Source organism: Schistocerca nitens, chromosome 11, assembly GCF_023898315.1.
Source record: "Schistocerca nitens isolate TAMUIC-IGC-003100 chromosome 11, iqSchNite1.1, whole genome shotgun sequence".
Classification (NCBI taxonomy): Eukaryota; Metazoa; Arthropoda; class Insecta; order Orthoptera; family Acrididae; genus Schistocerca; species Schistocerca nitens.
Window position 1 is genome coordinate 151,653,401 of NC_064624.1, and position 20,113 is coordinate 151,673,513.

Genomic DNA, 20,113 nt, shown 5'->3' on the forward strand with positions numbered 1-20,113 from the left:
TGGCACTCAATGTTCCAGAAACCAGTGTCTGACCGAGCGAGGTGGCGCAGTGGTTAGACACTGGACTCGCATTTGGGAGGACGGCGGTTCAATCCCGCGTCCGGCCATCCTGATTTAGGTTTTCCGTGATTTCCCTAAATCACTCCAGGCAAATGCCGGGATGGTTCCTCTGAAAGGGCACAGCCGACTTCCATCCCCATCCTTCCCTAATCCGATGAGACTGATGACCACGCTGTCTCGTCTCCTTCCCCAAAAAAAAAACCAACCAAACCAACCAGTGTCTGAAAAGGAACTGACAAATATTATGAAAAATCTAAAAGCAAAAAAGTCTGTTGGACATGATTAAGTGTCAAACCACCTAATCAAGTAGGAGGCAGCAGAAGTAATTATGCCACTACGGGATATTACCAACCGCTCTTTCCAAGAAGTACTATTTACAGATAAACTCAAATTAGTTAAACTTGTACCTGTATACAAAAAGGGAAAGCAAGATGACCCTACCAACTACAGGCCAGTATCAGGCTTCTCCAAAATATTAGAAATTCTCATGCTAAACAGACTAACTGCTTATTTGGATATCCATAATGTAATAACTCCAGCACAGCATGGACAACAGAAAGGGAAATCAACGGAAACAGCAACTGAATCATTAACAGAATCAATTGTACAGGCCTTGGACAACAAGATGGTAGTGTCTGGAGTTTTTCTTCATTTATCCAAGGCATTTGACACAGTTCAACATACAGTCCTAGTAAAGAAACTAGAGAATGCTGGTATTCGTAGACATGCAGCACACTGGATAACATCATATCTAAGAAACAGGGGGCAATATGTAACCATTAATAACTTATAAAGATCAGAAGTTAGAAGCATTATGTATGTTGTACCTCAAGGTTCTGTAATGGGACCTGCTCTCTTCAATTTATTTGTGAATAATATACAAACATGTGAAACTGAAATCAAAATACTTTATGCAGATGATATGACTGTGCTCAATGTTTCCAATAATTTGGAGGCAATTGAGCAAAATATATTCATATCATTCAGCAGTACGTCCCAATGGCTCTCTGAAAATGACTTAATTACTAATCTTAAAAAAAAAAACTATGTACATGGTCTTCAAAAATAAACAAAAAGAAGAACATATGGATGTTTTCTTAGATGAAAAAGGACCGGAAGAAGTAGCTTCAGTTAAGTTTTTGGGCATTACAATAGACAGTGCGCTACATTGGAAACAGCAGATAAATACTGTTTCCAGTAAGCTAAGCTCAGTGATAGTTATAATGAAACAACTGATTCAGCATACTCACTGCACTGCCTATCATGGACTTTTTGAACCATATGTGTGATATGGAATCACAGTATGGAGGAACTCAACTATCACAGGGATGAAGAGAATATTCACATTACAGAAGCAAGCCATTCGAATTATATTCAAAAACAAACAAAAAGAATTGTGTAAAAGTTGTTTCAAAGAACTAAACATTCCAACATTTCCATCACTGTATATATGCAAGACCATTGTGAGTGCCTTACATGCTCTCACAAAACTGGAGAATAATGAGACTGTTCATACACAAGGAACAGAAAACAACTGCGGTGTATTCCACATAGACTTAAAATTTTTGAAAAAGGGCCCTAATACTCTGGTAACAAGTTAATACAAGCAATGCCAAGGGAATAACAAGACCTCAAAACTGAGAAAACGTTCCCCACGACTCTAAAAAGTTTCAGATGCAAGGAGAATTTTATAGTGTAGCTGGCTACATTAGCAAACAATGATCAAAAGTTCATCCTGTGAGTGATAAATCTCACACATCATAAAAAAAACTAGCAACAGAAATGAGTGTTATACAAATTAACTATAATTAGGAACCACTGATGTATAATACATGCTAATTATATGTCACAAAATTATTATTATTTTTTTGTATGTATCATGTATCATAAGTCATTTTGTACCACGTAATATTATGAATATACTGCATCATAAGACATTGAGTACGATGTAATACTGTGAATTTTTTTATTTTTTTATTTTCTTAATTGAAGGGGGCGGGCTGGCAGCAGCTTAGTACGCTGCTCTACAGCCTACAGACCTTTTATGTTAAAAAACGGAAGAAGAAAAGAAACAAGTAAAACAGGCGATAAAACGGTGACGTCAACTGTAAAATGGCGGAAAAATGCGGAAAGCTAAAACAGAAAGCAAAAGGGGTTGGCAACGTTAATAAAATAGACAGGAATCAGACAAGTAACGTAGTACACACACACAATTAAAAAACACGGCGACAGTCTGGTTTCTGTTCGCAAGAGATAAAAGGCACACCCAGCGACAGTATGATGGCCGTTCACAGCACTTCCCAAAAAAACACAACACGGAACACTCGCTGTAAAACACTCACCGTAGATCACTCTATGTAGAACACTGCACGAAAGTGGCGGCACAAAGATGACACTCCCGAGCCAAAGGCTGATGGGAAGAAAAGGGTGGGGGATGAGGGGAACCTACTGTGAAAGCTCGTATGTATATTTAATATGTAAGCAAGTATTAAAATTGGTGTCAGTTTCGGCTGTCAGAAATATTGTCACCTTACCTTTAGTCTACAAATGCTGGTTTGTAAATCTATTTTGATGTAATTGTCGCTGCTAAATCACATGAATGAACGGACAGAGCAAAGAGAGAACTACATCACGACTTCTGTATGCAAATGATTATGCCACAGTTAGTGCTGTTAACGTTTAACAAAGCTTTCTCGTACTGCTGACACAATTCAGACGGCGCTGCCACGCTGCCATCTGTTGGCCACACCGAGAAACTATTGTTTTGTCACGCCGGTCAAGTTAACCAAATGCAGTACGTAATTTGTTTCCTATTTTTAAGATCTTCGTTGCTGTAAATGCTGTAATACTCATATCATAACTACACCTATTTTGGTCGTTTATGAAGTGGCTATAAACGAACGTGGATCTGAAATATTTATAGTGCTTATATCTCCTACTCGCTTCACGTATATGATGGTTAATTCTATATATATTTTTTGATACGTGGAGAAAGGTTTTTACTTTTACCATATATATTTACATCGTTTATTTTTGGAAAAGTTCGGTTAACCAGTAGGTTAACTGAACTTGTAGAAGGAATAGGAAATGTGGTTAATTTAATTAAGCTTGTAGTGTCATGGGAGTCAAGCACGTGCTACTTGTAATCTGCGTTTCGTATCTTGAAGTGGATATTCTCAAGCAGATGCTGAAGATTAGTTTACCGGTCATATAACTACGGCGGAATTTTGTAAAATAACATCTACAGCTTGTGCTGTATCTGCTAAAATATTTGAAAGTTCAGTGATAAACAGACAGTAAAACGCAAATGGTTAGAACATCGGCACTGGGTCAGAAAATGGTGCACTGTCAATAGTCAGTTGCAGTAAGAACAGAGTAGTGTAGGAATACAATACAATAGAATAACTGTATTGTTTTTAGGCCATTAAGGCAATAGACAAAGTCATACATGTAACACAAAATAAATCATGTTGAATGGAGCAATAGGTTTGTTTTACCATATAATATTACAATTGATGAAATCCTACAAAGTCATACTTACAACACAATATAACTCCTGCTGCAAAAGAGCAATAGATTTGTTATTACAGTATAATATTACAACTGACAAGGTCATACATATAATACAATATAATTCATGTTGCAAAAGAACAATAGGTTTGTTATGACAGTGTAATATTACGATCCCCCCATGAACCATGGACCTTGCCGTTGGTGGGGAGGCTTGCGTGCCTCAGCCATACAGATGGCCTTACCGTAGCTGCAACCACAACAGAGGGGTATCTGTTGAGAGGCCAGACAAACGTGTGGTTCCTGAAGAGGGGCAGCAGCCTTTTCAGTAGTTGCAGGGGCAACAGTCTGGATGATTGACTGATCTGGCCATGTAACACTAACCAAAACGGCCGTGCTGTGCTGGTACTGCGAACGGCTGAAAGCAAGGGGAAACTACAGCCGTAATTTTTTCCCGAGGACATGCAGCTTTACTGTATGATTAAATGATGATGGCGTCCTCTTGGGTAAAATATTCCGGAGGTAAAATAGTCCCCCCGTTCAGATCTCCGGGCGGGGACTACTCAAGAGGACATCGTTATCAGGAGAAAGAAAACTGGCGTTCTACGGATCGGAGCGTGGAATGTCAGATCCCTTAATCGGGCAGGTAGGTTAGAAAATTTAAAAAGGGAAATGGATAAGTTAAAGTTAGCTATAGTGGGAATTAGTGAAGTTCGGTGGCAGTAAGAACAAGATTAGATTAGTTTAATACTTGTTCCATAGATCATGAGTACGACACTTCGTAATGATATGGAAGGTGTCGGTTAATAAAAGATGTCTGTACAAGATATTAAATTACACAAAATATTGCATGACACTAATGTTTAAGTTTTTTTTTTTTTTTTTTTTTTTTTTTGCCCCCTTAATTTATTCTAAAAATTCAGGCAATGAGTAGAAGGAGTTGTCATCTAGACATTCTTTTAACTTATTTTTAAATATTAGTTGGCTATCTGTCAGTCTTTTGATGCTGTTTGGTAGGTGACCAAAGACTTTTGTGGCAACATAATTTACCCCTTTCTGTGCCAAAGTCAGATTTAAACCTGTACAGTGAAGACCATCCTTTCTCCTGGTGTTATAGCTATGCACACTGCTATTAATTTTGAACTGGGCTGGATTATTAACAACAAATTGCATAAGTGAATATATATACTGTGAGGTTACTGTGAGGATCCCTAGATCCTTAAATAGATGTCTGCAAGATGACCATGGGTGGGTTCCAGCAATTACTCTGATTACACGTTTTTGAGCAATGAATATTTTTCTGCTCAACGATGAATTACCCCAGAATATGATGCCATACGAAAGCAGTGAATGAAAGTAGGTATAGTAAGCTAATTTACTGAGATTCTTATCACCAAAATTTGCTATAACCCTAATAGCATACGTAGCTGAACTCAGACGTTTCAGCAGACCATCAATGTGTTGCTCCCAGTTTAACGTCTCATCAATGGACACACTTAAAATTTTTGAAAATTCTACCTTAGCTACAGACATCTGTTCAAAGTCTATATATATAACTAGAGTTGTGCCATTTACTGTACGGAAATGTATATACTGTGTTTTATCAAAATTTAAAGAGAGTCTGTTTGCTGAGAACCACTGAATAATTTTCAGAAAAACATCATTTACAATTACATCACTTAGTTCTTGGTTTTTGGATGTTATTACTATACTTGTATCATCAGCAAAAAGAACTAACTTTGCATATTCATCAATGTGGAATAGTAAGTCATTAATGTATATCAAGAACAGTAAAGGACCTAAGACCGAACCCTGTGGGACCCCGTACTTGATAGCCCCCCAGTTTGAGGAATCAGCTGTTGTTTTAACATTACATGAACCACTTATTTCAACTTTCTGCATTCTTCCAGTTAAGTATGAATTAAATCATTTGTGCACTGCCCCCCTCAAACCATAATGATTTAGCTTATCTAAAAGAATTCCATGATTTACACAATCAGAGGCTTTTGAGAGATCACAAAAAATACCAATGGGTGATGTCCGGTTGTTCAGAGCATTTAATATTTGATCAGTGAAAGCGTATATAGCATTTGCTGTTGAAAAGCCTTTCTGAAAACCGAACTGACATTTTGTTAGTACTTTATTTTTACAAATATGGGAGGCTACTCTTGAATACATTACTTTCTCAAAAATTTTTGATAGAGCTGTCAGAAGAGAGATTGGGCAGTAGTTGTTCACATCCGACGTATCCCCCTTTTTATGCAATGGTTTTACAATGGCATATTTCAGTCTATCGGGGAAAACACCCTGCTCCAAAGAGCTATTACATACGTGGCTGAGAATGCTACTTATCTGTGGGGAACATGCTTTAAGTACCTTGCAGGAAATACCATCAATTCCGTAAGAGCTTTTACTTTTCAGTGAGTTTATTATTTTACTGATTTCAGAGGGAGAGGAATTACAGTTGTTTCAAACTGCACAGGCATGGCCTCTTCTATTAGTAGCCTTGCCTCTTCTAATGAAGATCTAGATCCTATTTTCTCCACAAAATTTAAAAAATGATTATTGAAAATATTTTCGATTTCTGATTGTTTGTTAGTACACTTGCCAATCAGTTTTATGGCACGTAAGTCTTCCAGTGCTCTTGGTTGCCCTGTTTCCCTTTCAATAATATTCCAAATTGCTTTAATTTTATTATCAGGGTTACTGATCTCATACATAAAACACATGCTTCTGGACTTTTTAATAACTTTTCTTAGTACCGCACAATGGTTTTTATAATATTGAACAATTTCGGGGTCAGTACTCCCTCTTGCTGTTAGATACAGTTCTCTTTTACGGTTGCAAGATATTCTTATTCCTTTAGTTAGCCATGGTTTTTTATATGTTTTCTTGGAATTATGTTTAACTATTTTCTTGGGAAAACAATTTTCAAATACCCTTAAAAATGTATCATGAAATAAGTTATATTTCAAGTTTGCATCAGGTTCCTCATACACTTCGTCCCGGTCTACTTGCTGTAGGCTTTCCCTAAAGTTTGCAATATTTATATTGTTAATTGAACGCACTTTTGGTCAGGTGAATACAGGGTTATAAATACAAAATCAAATAGAGGTAATGCAGGAGTAGGTTTAATAATGAATAAAAAAAATAGGCGTGCGGGTAAGCTACTACAAACAGCATAGTGAACGCATTATTGTGGCCAAGAGAGACACAAAACCCATGCCTACTACAGTAGTACTAGTTTATATGCCAACTATCTCTGCGGATGATGAAGAAATTCATGAAATGTATGATGAGATAAAAGAGATTATTCAGATAGTGAAGGGAGACGAAAATTTAATAGTCATGGGTGACTGGAATTCGAGTGTAGGGAAAGGGAGAGAAGGAAACATAGTAGGTGAGTATGGATTGGGGCTAGGAAATGAAAGAGGAAGACGTGTGGTAGAATTTTGCACACAGCATATCTTAATCATAACTAACACTTGCTACAAAAATCATAAAAGAAGGTTGTATACATGGAAGAATCCCGGAGATACTAAAAGGTATCAGATAGATTATGTAATGGTAAGACAGAGATTTAGGAACCAGGTTTTAAATTGTAAGACATTTCCAGGGGTGATGTGGACTCTGACCACAATCTATTGTTTATGAACTGCAGATTAAAATTGAAGAAACTGCAAAAAGGTGGGAATTTAAGGAGATGGGACCTCAATAAACTGAAAGAACCAGAGGTTGCACAGAGTTTCAGGGAGAGCATAAGAGAACAATTGACAGCAGTGGGGGAAAGAAGTACAGTAGAAGAAGAATGGGTAGCTCTGAGGGATGAAGTAGTGAAGGTAGCAGAGGATCAAGTAGATAAAAAGACGAGGGCTAGTAGAAATCCTTGGGTAACAGAAGAAATATTGAATTTAATTGATGAAAGGAGAAAATTTAAAAATGCAGTACATGAAGCAGGCAAAAAGGAATACAAACGTCTCAAAAATGAGATCGACAGGAAGTGCAAAATGGCTAAGCAGGGATGGCTAGAGGACAAATGTAAGGATGTAGAGGCTTATCTCACTAGGGGTAAGATAGATACTGCCTAAAGGAAAATTTAAGACACCTTTGGAGAAAAGAGAACCACTTGTATGAATATCAAGAGCTCAGATGGAGACCCAGTTCTAACCAAAGAAGGGAAAGCAGAAAGATGGAAGGAGTATATAGAGGGTCTATACAAGGGTGATGTACTTGAGGACAATATTATAGAACTGGAAGAGAAGGTAGATGAAGATGAAATGGGAGATACAAGACTGCGTGAAGAGTTTGACAGAGCACTGAAAGACTTGAGCCGGAACAAGGCCCCGGGAGTAGACAACATTCCACTAGAACTACTGACGGCCTTAGGAGAGCCAGTCCTGACAAAACTCTACCATCTGGTGAGGCAGATGTATAAGACAGGCGAAGTACCCTCAGACTTCAAGAAGAATATAATAATTCCAATCCCAAAGAAAGCAGGTGTTGACAGATGTGAAAATTACCGAACTATCAGTTTAATAAGTCACAGCTGCAAAATACTAACATGAATTCTTTACAAACGAATGGAAAAACTGGTAGAAGCCGACCTCGGAGAAGATCAGTTTGGATTCCGTAGAAATATTGGAACACGTGAGGCTATACTGACCCAACAACTTATCTTAGAAGAAAGATTAAGGAAGGGCAAACATACGTTTCTAGCATTTGTAGACTTAGAGAAAGCTTTTGACAATGTTGACTGGAATACTCTCTTCCAAATTCTATAGGTGGCAGGGGTAAAATACAGGGAGCGAAAGGCTATTTACAATTTGTACAGAAACCAGATGGCAGTTATAAGAGTCGAGGGACATGAAAGGGAAGCAGTGGTTGGGAAGGGAGTGAGACAGGATTGTAGCCTCTCCTCAGTGTTATTCAATATGTATATTGCGCAAGCAGTAAAGGAAAGAAAAGAAAAATTTGGAGTAGGTACTAAAATCCATGGAGAAGAAATAAAAACTTTGAGGTTCGCCGATGACATTGTAATTCTGTCAGAGACAGCAAAGGACTTGGAAGAGCAGTTGAACAGAATGGACAGTGTCTTGAAAGGAGGATATAAGATGAACATCAACAAAAGAAAATCGAGTATAATGGAATGTGGTCGAGTTAACTCTGGTGCTGCTGAGGGAATTAGATTGGGGAATGAGACACTTAAAGTAGTAAAGGAGTTTTGCTATTTGGGGACCAAAATAACTGATGATGGTCAAAGTAGAGAGGATATAAAATGTAGACTGGCAATGGCGAGGAAAGCGTTTCTGAAGAAGAGAAATTTGTTAACATTGAGTATTGATTTAAGCATCAGGAAGTCGTTTCTGAATGTATTTGTATAGAGCGTAGCCATGTATGGATGTGAAACATGGATGATAACCAGTTTGGACAAGAAGAGAATAGAAGCTTTCGAAATGTGGTGCTACAGAAGAATGCTGAAGATTAGATGGGTAGATCACATAACTAATGAGAAGGTATTGAATGGAATTGGGGAGAAGAGGAGTTTGTGGCACAACTTGACGAGAAGAAGGGACCGGTTGGTAGGACATGTTCTGAGGCATCAACAGATGACAAATTTAGCATTGGAGGGCAGCGTGGAGGGTAAAAATCGTAAAGGGAGACCAAGAGATGAATACACTAAGCAGATTCAGAAGGATGTAGGTTGTTGTAGGTACTGGGAGATGAAGAAACTTGCACACGATAGGGTATCATGAAGAGCTGCATCAAACCACTCTCAGGACTGAAGACCACAACAACAATATTACGATTGGTGAAATCCTACAAAGTCATACTTATATTACTGTATTATTTCTGTTGCAAAATAGTTATCGGTTTGTTATTACACAATAATATTACAATTAATGAAATCCTTTATTTCGTAGAATGGGTGGGCAACAAACCAGTCATATATTGCTTGTTTGAATGGCTGCTCTGGTAAATCTTGCGTTTTTTTTTCTTTATTGTGATTTCATTCCTCATATGGGCAGGAGAGGGCTGTCAGCGGCTGTCAGGGCTGTCGGCCCTTCAGCCGAGTGACACGACAACTAAAACAAGAATAAAATATTACATACATGTTGATGTTGTTGTGGTCTTCAGTCCTGAGACTGGTTTGATGCAGCTCTCCATGCTACCTTATCCTGTGCAAGCTTCTTCAATCTCCCAGTACCTACTGCAGCCTACATCCTTTTGAATCTGCTTAGTGTATTCATCTCTTGGTCTCCCTCTACGATTTTTACCCTCCACGCTGCCCTCCAATGCTAAATTTGTGATCCCTTGATCCCTCAAAACATGTCCTACCAACCGATCCCTTCTTCTAGTCAAGTTGTGCCACAAACTTCTCTTCTCCCCAATCCTATTCAATACCTCCTCATTAGTTACGTGATCTACCCACCTTATCTTCAGCATTCTTCTGTAGCACCACATTTCGAAAGCTTCTATTCTGTTCTTGTCCAAACTGGTTATCGTCCATGTTTCACATCCATACATGGCTACACTCCATACAAATACTTTCAGAAACGACTTCCTGACACTTAAATCTATACTCGATGTTAACAACTTTCTCTTCTTCAGAAACGCTTTCCTCGCCATTGCCAGTCTACATTTTATATCCTCTCTACTTCGACCATCATCAGTTATTTTACTCCCTAAATAGCAAAACTCCTTTACTACTTTAAGTGTCTCATTTCCTAATCTAATTCCCTCAGCAGCACCAGAGTTTACTCGACCACATTCCATTATCCTCGTTTTTCTTTTGTTGATGTTCATCTTATATCCTCCTTTCAAGACACTGTCCATTCCGTTCACTGCTCTTCCAAGTCCTTTGCTGTCTCTGACAGAATTACAATGTCATCGGCGAACCTCAATGTTTTTATTTCTTCTCCATTGATTTTAATACCTACTCCAAATTTTTCTTTTCTTTCCTTTACTGCTTGCTCAATATACAGATTGAATAACACTGGGGAGAGGCTACAATCCTGTCTCACTCCCTTCCCAACCACTGCTTCCCTTTCATGTCCCTCAACTCTTATAACTGCCATCTGGTTTCTGTACAAATTGTAAATAGCCTTTCGCTCCCTGTATTTTACCCCTGCCACCTATAGAATTTGGAAGAGAGTATTCCAGTCAACATTGTCAAAAGCTTTCTCTAAGTCTACAAATGCTAGAAACGTAGGTTTGCCTTTTCTAAATCTTTCTTCTAAGATAAGTCGTAAGGTTACTATTGCCTCGCGTGCTCCAAAATTTCTACGGAATCCAAACTGATATTCCCCAAGGTCCGCTTCTACCAGTTTTTCCATTCGTTTGTAAAGAATTCGTGTTAGTATTTTGCAGCTGTGACTTATTAAACTGATAGTTCGGTAATTTTTACATCTGTCAACACCTGCTTTCTTTGGGATTGGAATTATTATATTCTTCTTGAAGTCTGAGGGTATTTCGCCTGTCTCATACATCTTGCTCACCAGATGGTAGAGTTTTGTCAGGACTGGCTCTCCCAAGGCCGTCAGTAGTTCCAATGGAATGTTGTCTACTCCCGGGGCCTTGTTTCGACTCAGGTCTTTCAGTTCTCTGTCAAACTCTCCATGCAGTATCTTATCTCCCATTTCGTCTTCATCTACATCCTCTTCCATTTCCATAATATTGTCCTCAAGTACATCGCCCTTGTATAAACCCTCTATATACTCCTTCCACCTTTCTGCCTTCCCTTCTTTGCTTAGAACTGGGCTGCCATCTGAGCTCTTGATATTATTACAAGTGGTTCTCTTCTCTCCAAAGGTGTCTTTAATTTTCCTGTAGGCAGTGTCTATCTCACCCCTAGTGAGACAAGCCTCGACATGCTTACATTTGTCCTCTAGCCATCCCTGCTTAGCCATTTTGCACTTCCTGTCGATCTCATTTTTGAGACGTTTGTATTCCTTTTTGCCTGCTTCATTTACTGCATTTTTATATTTTCTCCTTTCATTAATTAAATTGCATATTTCTTCTGTTACCCAAGGATTTCTATTAGCCCTCGTCTTTTTACCTACTTGATCCTCTGCTGCCTTCACTACTTCATCCCTCAGAGCTACCCATTCTTCTTCTACTGTATTTCTTTCCCCCATTCCTGTCAATTGTTCCCTTATGCTCTCCCTGAAACTCTCTACAACCTCCGGTTCTTTCAGTTTATCGAGGTCCCATCTCCTTAAATTCCTACCTTTTTGCAGTTTCTTCAGTTTCAATCTGCAGTTCATAACCAATAGATTGTGGTCAGAATCCACATCTGCCCCTGGAGATGTCCTACAATTTAATACCTGGTTCCTAAATCTCTGTTTTACCATTATATAATCTATCTGATACCTTTTAGTATCTCCAGGATTCTTCCAGGTATACAACCTTCTTTTATGATTCTTGAACCAAGTACTAGCTATGATTAAGTTATGCTGTGTGCAAAATTCTACAAGGCGGCTTCCTCTTTCATTTCTTCCCCCCAATCCATATTCACTTACTACGTTTCCTTCTCTCCCTTTTCCTACTGACGAATTCCAGTCACCCATGACTATTAAATTTTCGTCTCCCTTCACTACCTGAATAATTTCTTTTATCTCGTCATACATTTCATGAATTTCTTCATCATCTGCAGAGCTAGTTGGCATATAAACTTGTACTACTGTAGTAGGCTTGGGCTTTGCGTCTATCTTGGCCACAATAATGCGTTCACTATGCTGTTTGTAGTAGCTAACCTGCATTCCTATTTTTTTATTCATTATTAAACCTACTCCTGCATTGCCCCTATTTGATTTTGTATTTATAACCCTGTAATCACCTGACCAAATGTCTTGTTCCTCCGGCCACCGAACTTCACTAATTCCCACTATAGCTAACTTTAACCTATCCATTTCCCTTTTTAAATTTTCTAACCTACCTGCCCGATTAAGGGATCTGACATTCCACGCTCCGATCCGTAGAACGCCAGTTTTCTTTCTCCTGATAACGACGTCCTCTTGAGTAGTCCCCGCCCGGAGATCTGAATGGGGGGACTATTTTACCTCTGGAATATTTTACCCAAGAGGACGCCATCATCGTTTAATCATACAGTAAAGCTGCATCTCCTCGGGAAAAAATTACGGCTGTAGTTTCCCCTTGCTTTCAGCCGTTCGCAGTACCAGCACAGCACGGCCGTTTTGGTTAGTGTTACATGGCCAGATCAGTCAATCATCCAGACTGTTGCCCCTGCAACTACTGAAAAGGCTGCTGCCCCTCTTCAGGAACCACATGTTTGTCTGTTTTCTCAACAGATACCCCTCCCTTGTGGTTGCACCTAAGGTACGGCTATCTGTATCGCTGAAGCACGCAAGCCTCCCCACCAACGGCAAGGTCCATGGTTCATGGGGGGATCGTAATACACTCCTGGAAATGGAAAAAACAACACATTGACACCGGTGTGTCAGACCCACCATACTTGCTCCGGACACTGCGAGAGGGCTGTACAAGCAATGATCACACGCACGGCACAGCGGACACACCAGGAACCGCGGTGTTGGCCGTCGAATGGCGCTAGCTGCGCAGCATTTGTGCACCGCCGCCGTCAGTGTCAGCCAGTTTGCCGTGGCATACGGAGCTCCATCGTAGTCTTTAACACTGGTAGCATGCCGCGACAGCGTGGACGTGAACCGTATGTGCAGTTGACGGACTTTGAGCGAGGGCGTATAGTGGGCATGCGGGAGGCCGGGTGGACGTACCGCCGAATTGCTCAACACGTGGGGCGTGAGGTCTCCACAGTACATCGATGTTGTCGCCAGTGGTCGGCGGAAGGTGCACGTGCCCGTCGACCTGGGACCGGACCGCAGCGATGCACGGATGCACGCCAAGACCGTAGGATCCTACGCAGTGCCGTAGGGGACTGCACCGCCACTTCCCAGCAAATTAGGGACACTGTTGCTCCTGGGGTATCGGCGAGGACCATTCGCAACCGTCTCCATGAAGCTGGGCTACGGTCCCGCACACCGTTAGGCCGTCTTCCGCTCACGCCCCAACATCGTGCAGCCCGCCTCCAGTGGTGTCGCGACAGGCGTGAATGGAGGGACGAATGGAGACGTGTCGTCTTCAGCGATGAGAGTTGCTTCTGCCTTGGTGCCAATGATGGTCGTATTCGTGTTTGGCGCCGCGCAGGTGAGCGCCACAATCAGGACTGCATACGACCGAGGCACACAGGGCCAACACCCGGCATCATGGTGTGGGGAGCGATCTCCTACACTGACCGTACACCACTGGTGATCGTCGAGGGGACACTGAATAGTGCACGGTACATCCAAACCTTCATCGAACCCATCGTTCTACCATTCCTAGACCGGCAAGGGAACTTGCTGTTCCAACAGGACAATGCACGTCCGCATGTATCCCGTGCCACCCAACGTGCTCTAGAAGGTGTAAGTCAACTACCCTGGCCAGCAAGATCTCCGGATCTGTCCCCCATTGAGCATGTTTGGGACAGGATGAAGCGTCGTCTCACGCGGTCTGCACGTCCAGCACGAACGCTGGTCCAACTGAGGCGCCAGGTGGAAATGGCATGGCAAGCCGTTCCACAGGACTACATCCAGCAACTCTACGATCGTCTCCATGGGAGAATAGCAGCCTGCATTGCTGCGAAAGGTGGATATACACTGTACTAGTGCCGACATTGTGCATGCTCTGTTGCCTGTGTCTATGTGCCTGTGGTTCTGTCAGTGTGATCATGTGATGTATCTGACCCCAGGAATGTGTCAATAAAGTTTCCCCTTCCTGGGACAATGAATACACGGTGCTCTTATTTCAATTTCCAGGAGTGTATATACATACATAAGGCGAAATAAAAGGGGAGAGTAAGGGAAGAAAATGGAGGTAAAAATACACTGACATGTAAACGCACATGGCGGACAGTTAAAAAAGTCACCAGAAAGTTAAAAAACACAGAGAAGACACTGAATGCACATGCACAGCTTAAAAAAGTCGGCCACAGTATTAAAAAGACTCCAGAACAACACTCATAAAACCCACTTGGAGCACACACAACGAAGAATAAAACTGCCAGGTGGGACCCGCCGAGGGAAAGGTCAGAGAGAATGGAAAAGGAGGGGAGAGCAAGGGGCAACTGGGGAAGCGGCAGGATGAAGAGAGTAGGGGCGCCAGCGGGTACACTTAGAGGCAGGAGACGCGTGGGGTGGGAGATGAAGAGGGAAGACAAGGCAGGAGGTAGTGCAGAGACACTGAAAGGGGGCACAAGAGAGCGAGGGGGAAAAGGAGGGGGAAGCCACTCAGGCGAAGGGAGGGGGAGGATAGGGAGCCCTGAGGAGGAGGCAGGAAGATGGGTTTAGAGTTGGTAGGAAGGGTAGATATCAGGGCAAAGTTCATCAGCCGGGAGGGGTAGAAGGTGGAAGTTGTGTTCGGAAAGTAGATGGAGAGAGGGTGGGACACAACGGCAAAGGCGTGGTAACTAGTTGGGAGTGGAGAGGAAGGGAGACACCAGGGGGTGAGGGGGATCAAGGTGGTGGTCAATATATAGTGTGTGGATGTGTTCAAGGAAAAGGAGAAGGTGGTGGAAGGGGAGGGGGTTGTAGAGGATGCACGTGGGGGACAGAAGGCGGATGCGGAAGGCGAGGCGGAGCATATGGCGTTCGAGGATTTGGAGGGCTTTATGGAATCGGGGAGGGGCGGAAATCGAAGCTATGCTGGCATAACAGAGGATGGGGCTGATCAAGGATTTGTAGGTGTGAAGCATTGTGGAAGGGTGCAGACCCCACATCCGGCCGGACAGGAGTTTCATGAGGTGGCGTCGGTTGTGAGTGTGTCGGATGGTAAGGAGATGGGGAGGTGGTGGTCAAGTGTGAGGGCAAGGTATTTGAGGGTAGGAGTGAGGTGGATAGGACAGCTATAAATGGTGAGGTAGAAATCATGGAGGCGGAAGGAGCGGGTGGTGCGGCCTATGATGATCGCCTGGGTCTTGGAGGGATTGATACAGAGGAACCACTGGTTGCACCAAGCAGTGAATTGGTCAATGTGGGTTTGGAGGGTACATTGGGACCGTTGAGCGGTAGGATAAATGGCTAGGAAGGCAGTGTCATCAGCAAACTGGAGAAGATGAATTGGCGGGGGAGGTTTGGGCATATCAGCAGTGTACAGGAGATTGAGGAGAGGGGAAAGGACAGAACCTTTGGGCACGCCAGCAGAGGGATAGAAAGTACAGGAGTTGTAATTGTAGATAGTCACATAGGAGGGACGATGGGAGAGGAAGAAAGCAACGAGACGGACAAAGTTGATGGGGAGAGCATAGTTGGCAGTTCCTGCCAGCGGTCACCTCCACCCAGCACCAGCAGTGTGGGACTTTGGCCCCAGTGGTCGTCCCACCGATCTTCGTCCGTCTTCGTCCATCATCGTCCATCCCCTGTTTTCCTCTGTACTTTTCGTCCTGTCCTGTCTTTGTTCCTTGTCATCATGTCAAACCCCACAACCACTACCACTACCACCACCACCGCAATAGTCTATACTTCTCCCTCTGCCACCACTACCACCATTACATGGTGTGCCCAGTCACCCCCAGCCTGCTCCATCCCTCCTCTTCTCACTCTCCCCTCGCCCTCACTCTTTGTCGCCCCCTCCCCAGTTTCTTCCTCCCGCACCTCCACCTCTGATCCTTTCCCTCCACTCCCTCAGCCTGTTACTGCAGCTCCCATTAGGGTGGTGGCCTGGAGGGCCACTGCCCATGCCCAGCTCTTACCCTGTCCTTCACCATAGCTGTCTTGTACGTCATCGCCGACACCTTCAGCATCGCCATCCCCATCTCTGGCCCCGGCTCCAGCGTCCACACTGGGACCTGCCACTTCCCGCCACCTCCCTGTTGCTCCTGTCCCGCATGTCTCCTCTCACGCTTCCATTGCCATCAAACCCCCTAGTAGCTCCACTGCCCCCTCTGCTTCCAAAAAGGCCCCTTCCCGTCCTCCTTCCCCCCCCCCCCAGGATGACATGGATGTCTCCCCGCCTGGCCCTGCTCCCTCCTTCTCCTCCTCCTCCTCCACCTATCTCCTCCTACAGATACCTCCTCTCCCGTCCTGATCCTTCCCTTCTCGAGGCCCAGAATCTCACCCTTTTCTTCCACCAACACCTTCCCGATGCCCCCATCTCCCTCCTCACTCCTCGCCATGACTCCATCCTCATCGCCGGCCGTAGTGGCCGAGCGGTTAAAGGCGCTACAGTCTGGAACCGCACGACCGCTATGGTCGCAGGTTCAAATCCTGCCTCGGACATGGGTCTGTGTGATGTCCTTAGGTTAGTTAGGTTTAAGTAGTTCTAAGTTCTAGGGGACTTATGACCACAGCAGTTGAGTCCCATAGTGCTCAGAGCCAGTCCATCCTCATCTCCTCCCCCAGCCCTACCCTTGTCATTGACATCCTTCCCCATGTCCTCGTCACCTGCTTTGGCCCTAATGCCTCCTTCACCCCTGCACCTTCCCCATCTCCCTCCTGCCAACCCCAACCCCTGCATCACCCGTCAACCCTCACCGCCATGATCACTCGGCTTAGTCTGACGAACATGGAATAGGAGTTGTTGGCGGAGCTCAATGCGCATCCCTCACTGGAAGTACGGGCGGTCCGCCACATTTTCAACTCGGCCGGCCCCACCCAGCCGGTCTCCATCTCTCCACCCTCCTTACCCACACCCAAGATGGCTTCCGCCAGCTCCCCCTTCCTCATGATGCCCTCCTCCCCTCCATCTATCCCTCCTATCAACTTTGATCCTCCTCTCCCACTTCCTGTGTTTTCTTCCTTTGGACACCCTCCCTTCTCTCTCCTTTTCCCCCATTCCCCCTTCCTCTACCTCTCTTCCCCCGGGCTTCCCCTCCACCTTCCTCCATTCCTTCCTTCCCCTATCTCCCCAGCCCTTGACATCTCTGTTCTCCCCTCTCCTTCTCCCGCCCCCTCCTCCTCTCTTGGCAGGTCCCCGGACTCGTACACGCTCAGTGGACTTTTGCGCGCCGGAGATCATCACCTCGTGTTTGTGTGTGTCGTCGTTCGTGCTCAAGTGTTCCAGTGTTATTCGTCTTGTGCTCCCTCGTTCGCGTGTGACAATTTTCGTCTCTGTGTGTGTCCACGTGTCAGCATAATTTTACCTTGGACTCTACGCCCATGAACGGCTCCATGATTTTTATAAAGTGTCTGTCTTCGTCTATGTATCAACCATAAGGTTTGTTATGACAGTGTAATATTACGATTGGTGAAATCCTACAAAGTCATACTTATATTACTGTATAATTTCTGTTGCAAAAAGAGTTATCGGTTTGTTATTACAGGATAATATTACAATTGATGAAATCCTGTATTTCGTAGAATGGGTGGGCAACTAACAAGTCATATAGCGCTTGTTTGAATGATTGCTCTGGTAAATCTTGCGTTTTTTTTCCTTTATTGTGATTTCATTCCCCATATGGACAGGAGAGGGCTGTCAACGGAACAGTCCACCGCTCTTTAGCCAAGTGACTCGACAACTATAACAAGAATAAAATGATACATACATAAGGCGAAAAAAGGGGAACATGAAACAGAGTAAGGGGAGAAAATGGAGGTAAAAATACACTGACATGTAGACGCTCATGGGGGATAGTTAAAAAAGTCACCAGAAAGTTAAAAAAACACAGAGAAGACACAGAATGCGCATGCACAGGTTAAAAGTCGGCCACAGTATTAAAAACACTCCAGAACAACACACTTAAAACCCACTTGGAGCACACGCAACGAAGAATAAAACTGCCAGGTGGGACCTGCCGAGGGAAAGGTCAGAGAGAATGGGAAAGGAGGGGAGAGCAAGGGGCAGCTGGGGAAGCGGCAGGATGAAGGGGCGCCAGCGGGTACACTAAGAGGCAGCACACACGTGGGGTGGGAGATGAAGAGGGAAGACAAGGCAGGAGGAAGTGCAGAATCACTGAAAGGGGGCACAAGAGAGGGAGGGGGAAAAGGAGGGGGAAGCCGCTCAGGAGAAGGGAGGGGGAGGAGAGGGAGCCCTGAGGAGGAGGCAGGAAGATGGGGTTGGTGTTGGTAGGAAGGGTAGATATCAGGATAAAGCTCATCATCCGGGAGGGGTAGAAGGTGGAAGTTGCGTTGGGAAAGGAGATGGAGGCATTGGAGATGGAGAGGGGGTGGGACACAACAGTAAAGGTGTGGCAACTGGTTCTACATCTACGTCCATACTCCGCAAGAGGGTACCTTGAGTACCTCTATTGGTTCTCCCTTCTATTCCAGTCTCGTATTGTTTGTGGAAAGAAGGATTGTTGGTATACTTCTGTGTGGGCTCTAATCTCTCTGATTTTATCCTCATGGTCTCTTCGCGAGATATACGTTGGAGGGAGCAATATACTGTTTGACTCTTCGGTGAAGGTATGTTCTCGAAATTTAAACAAAAGTCCGTACTGAGCTACTGAGCATCTCTCCTGCAGAGTCTTCCACTGGAGTTTATCTATCATCTCCATAATGCTTTCACGCTGCTCTCCGTTGGATCTTCTCTATCTCTTCTATTAACCCTATCTGGTACGGATCCCACACTGCTGAGCAGTATTCAAGCAGTGGGTGAACAAGTGTACTGTAACCTACTTCCTTAGTTTACGGATTGCATTCCCTAAGGATTCTTCCAATGAATCTCAGTCTGGCATCTGCTTTACCAACGATCAACTTTATATGATCATTCCATTTTAAGTCACTCCTAATGCGCACTCCCAGATAATTTATGGAATTAACTGCTTCCAGTTGCTGACCTGCTATTTTGTAGCTAAATGATAAGGGATCTGTTTTTCTATGTTATCGCAGCACATTACACTTGTCTACATTGAGATTCAATTGCCATTCCCTGCACCATGCGCCAATCCGCTGCAGATCCTCCTGCATTTCAGTACAATTTTCCATTTTTACAACCTCTTGATATACCACAGCATCATCCGCAAAAAGCCTCAATGAACTTCTGATGTCATCCACAAGGTCATTTATGTATATTGTGAATAGCAACGGTCTTATGACACTCCACTGCGGCTCACCTGAAATCACTCTTTCTTCGGAAGACTTCTCTGCATTGAGAATGACATGCTGCGTTCTATTATCTAGGAACTCTTGAATCCAATCTCACAATTGGTCTGATAATCCATATGCTCTTACTTTGTTCATTAAACGACTGTGAGGAACTGTATCGAATGCCTTGCGGAAGTCAAGAAACACGGCATCTACCTGTGAACCCGTGTCTATGGCCATCTGAGTCTCGTGAATGAATAGCGCGAGCTGGGTTTCACACGACCATCTTTTTAGAATCCCATGCTGATTCCTACAGAGTAGATTTCTAGTCTCCAGAAAAGTCATTATACTCGAACATAATATGTGTTCCAAAATCCTACAACTGATCGACGTTAAGAGATATAGGTCTATAGTTCTGCACATCTGTTCGTCGTTCCTTCTTAAAAATGGGGATGACCCGTGCCCTTTTCCAATGCTTTGGAACGCTACGCTCTTCTAGAGACCTACGG

At 43.5% G+C, this 20,113-nt stretch overlaps 1 protein-coding gene across 1 annotated transcript in view; it reads right to left on the reverse strand.

Annotated features, from left to right (window-relative positions):
* LOC126213454 (uncharacterized) overlaps window positions 1-1,992 on the reverse strand; it is a 449,182-nt gene extending 447,190 nt beyond the window's left edge. Inside the window, exon 1 of the mRNA XM_049941223.1 lies at window positions 1,963-1,992. The gene's annotated coding sequence lies outside the window, so the exon portion shown is untranslated. The remainder of the gene's footprint in view (window positions 1-1,962) is intronic.
* Between the last annotated feature and the right edge of the window lie 18,121 nt (window positions 1,993-20,113).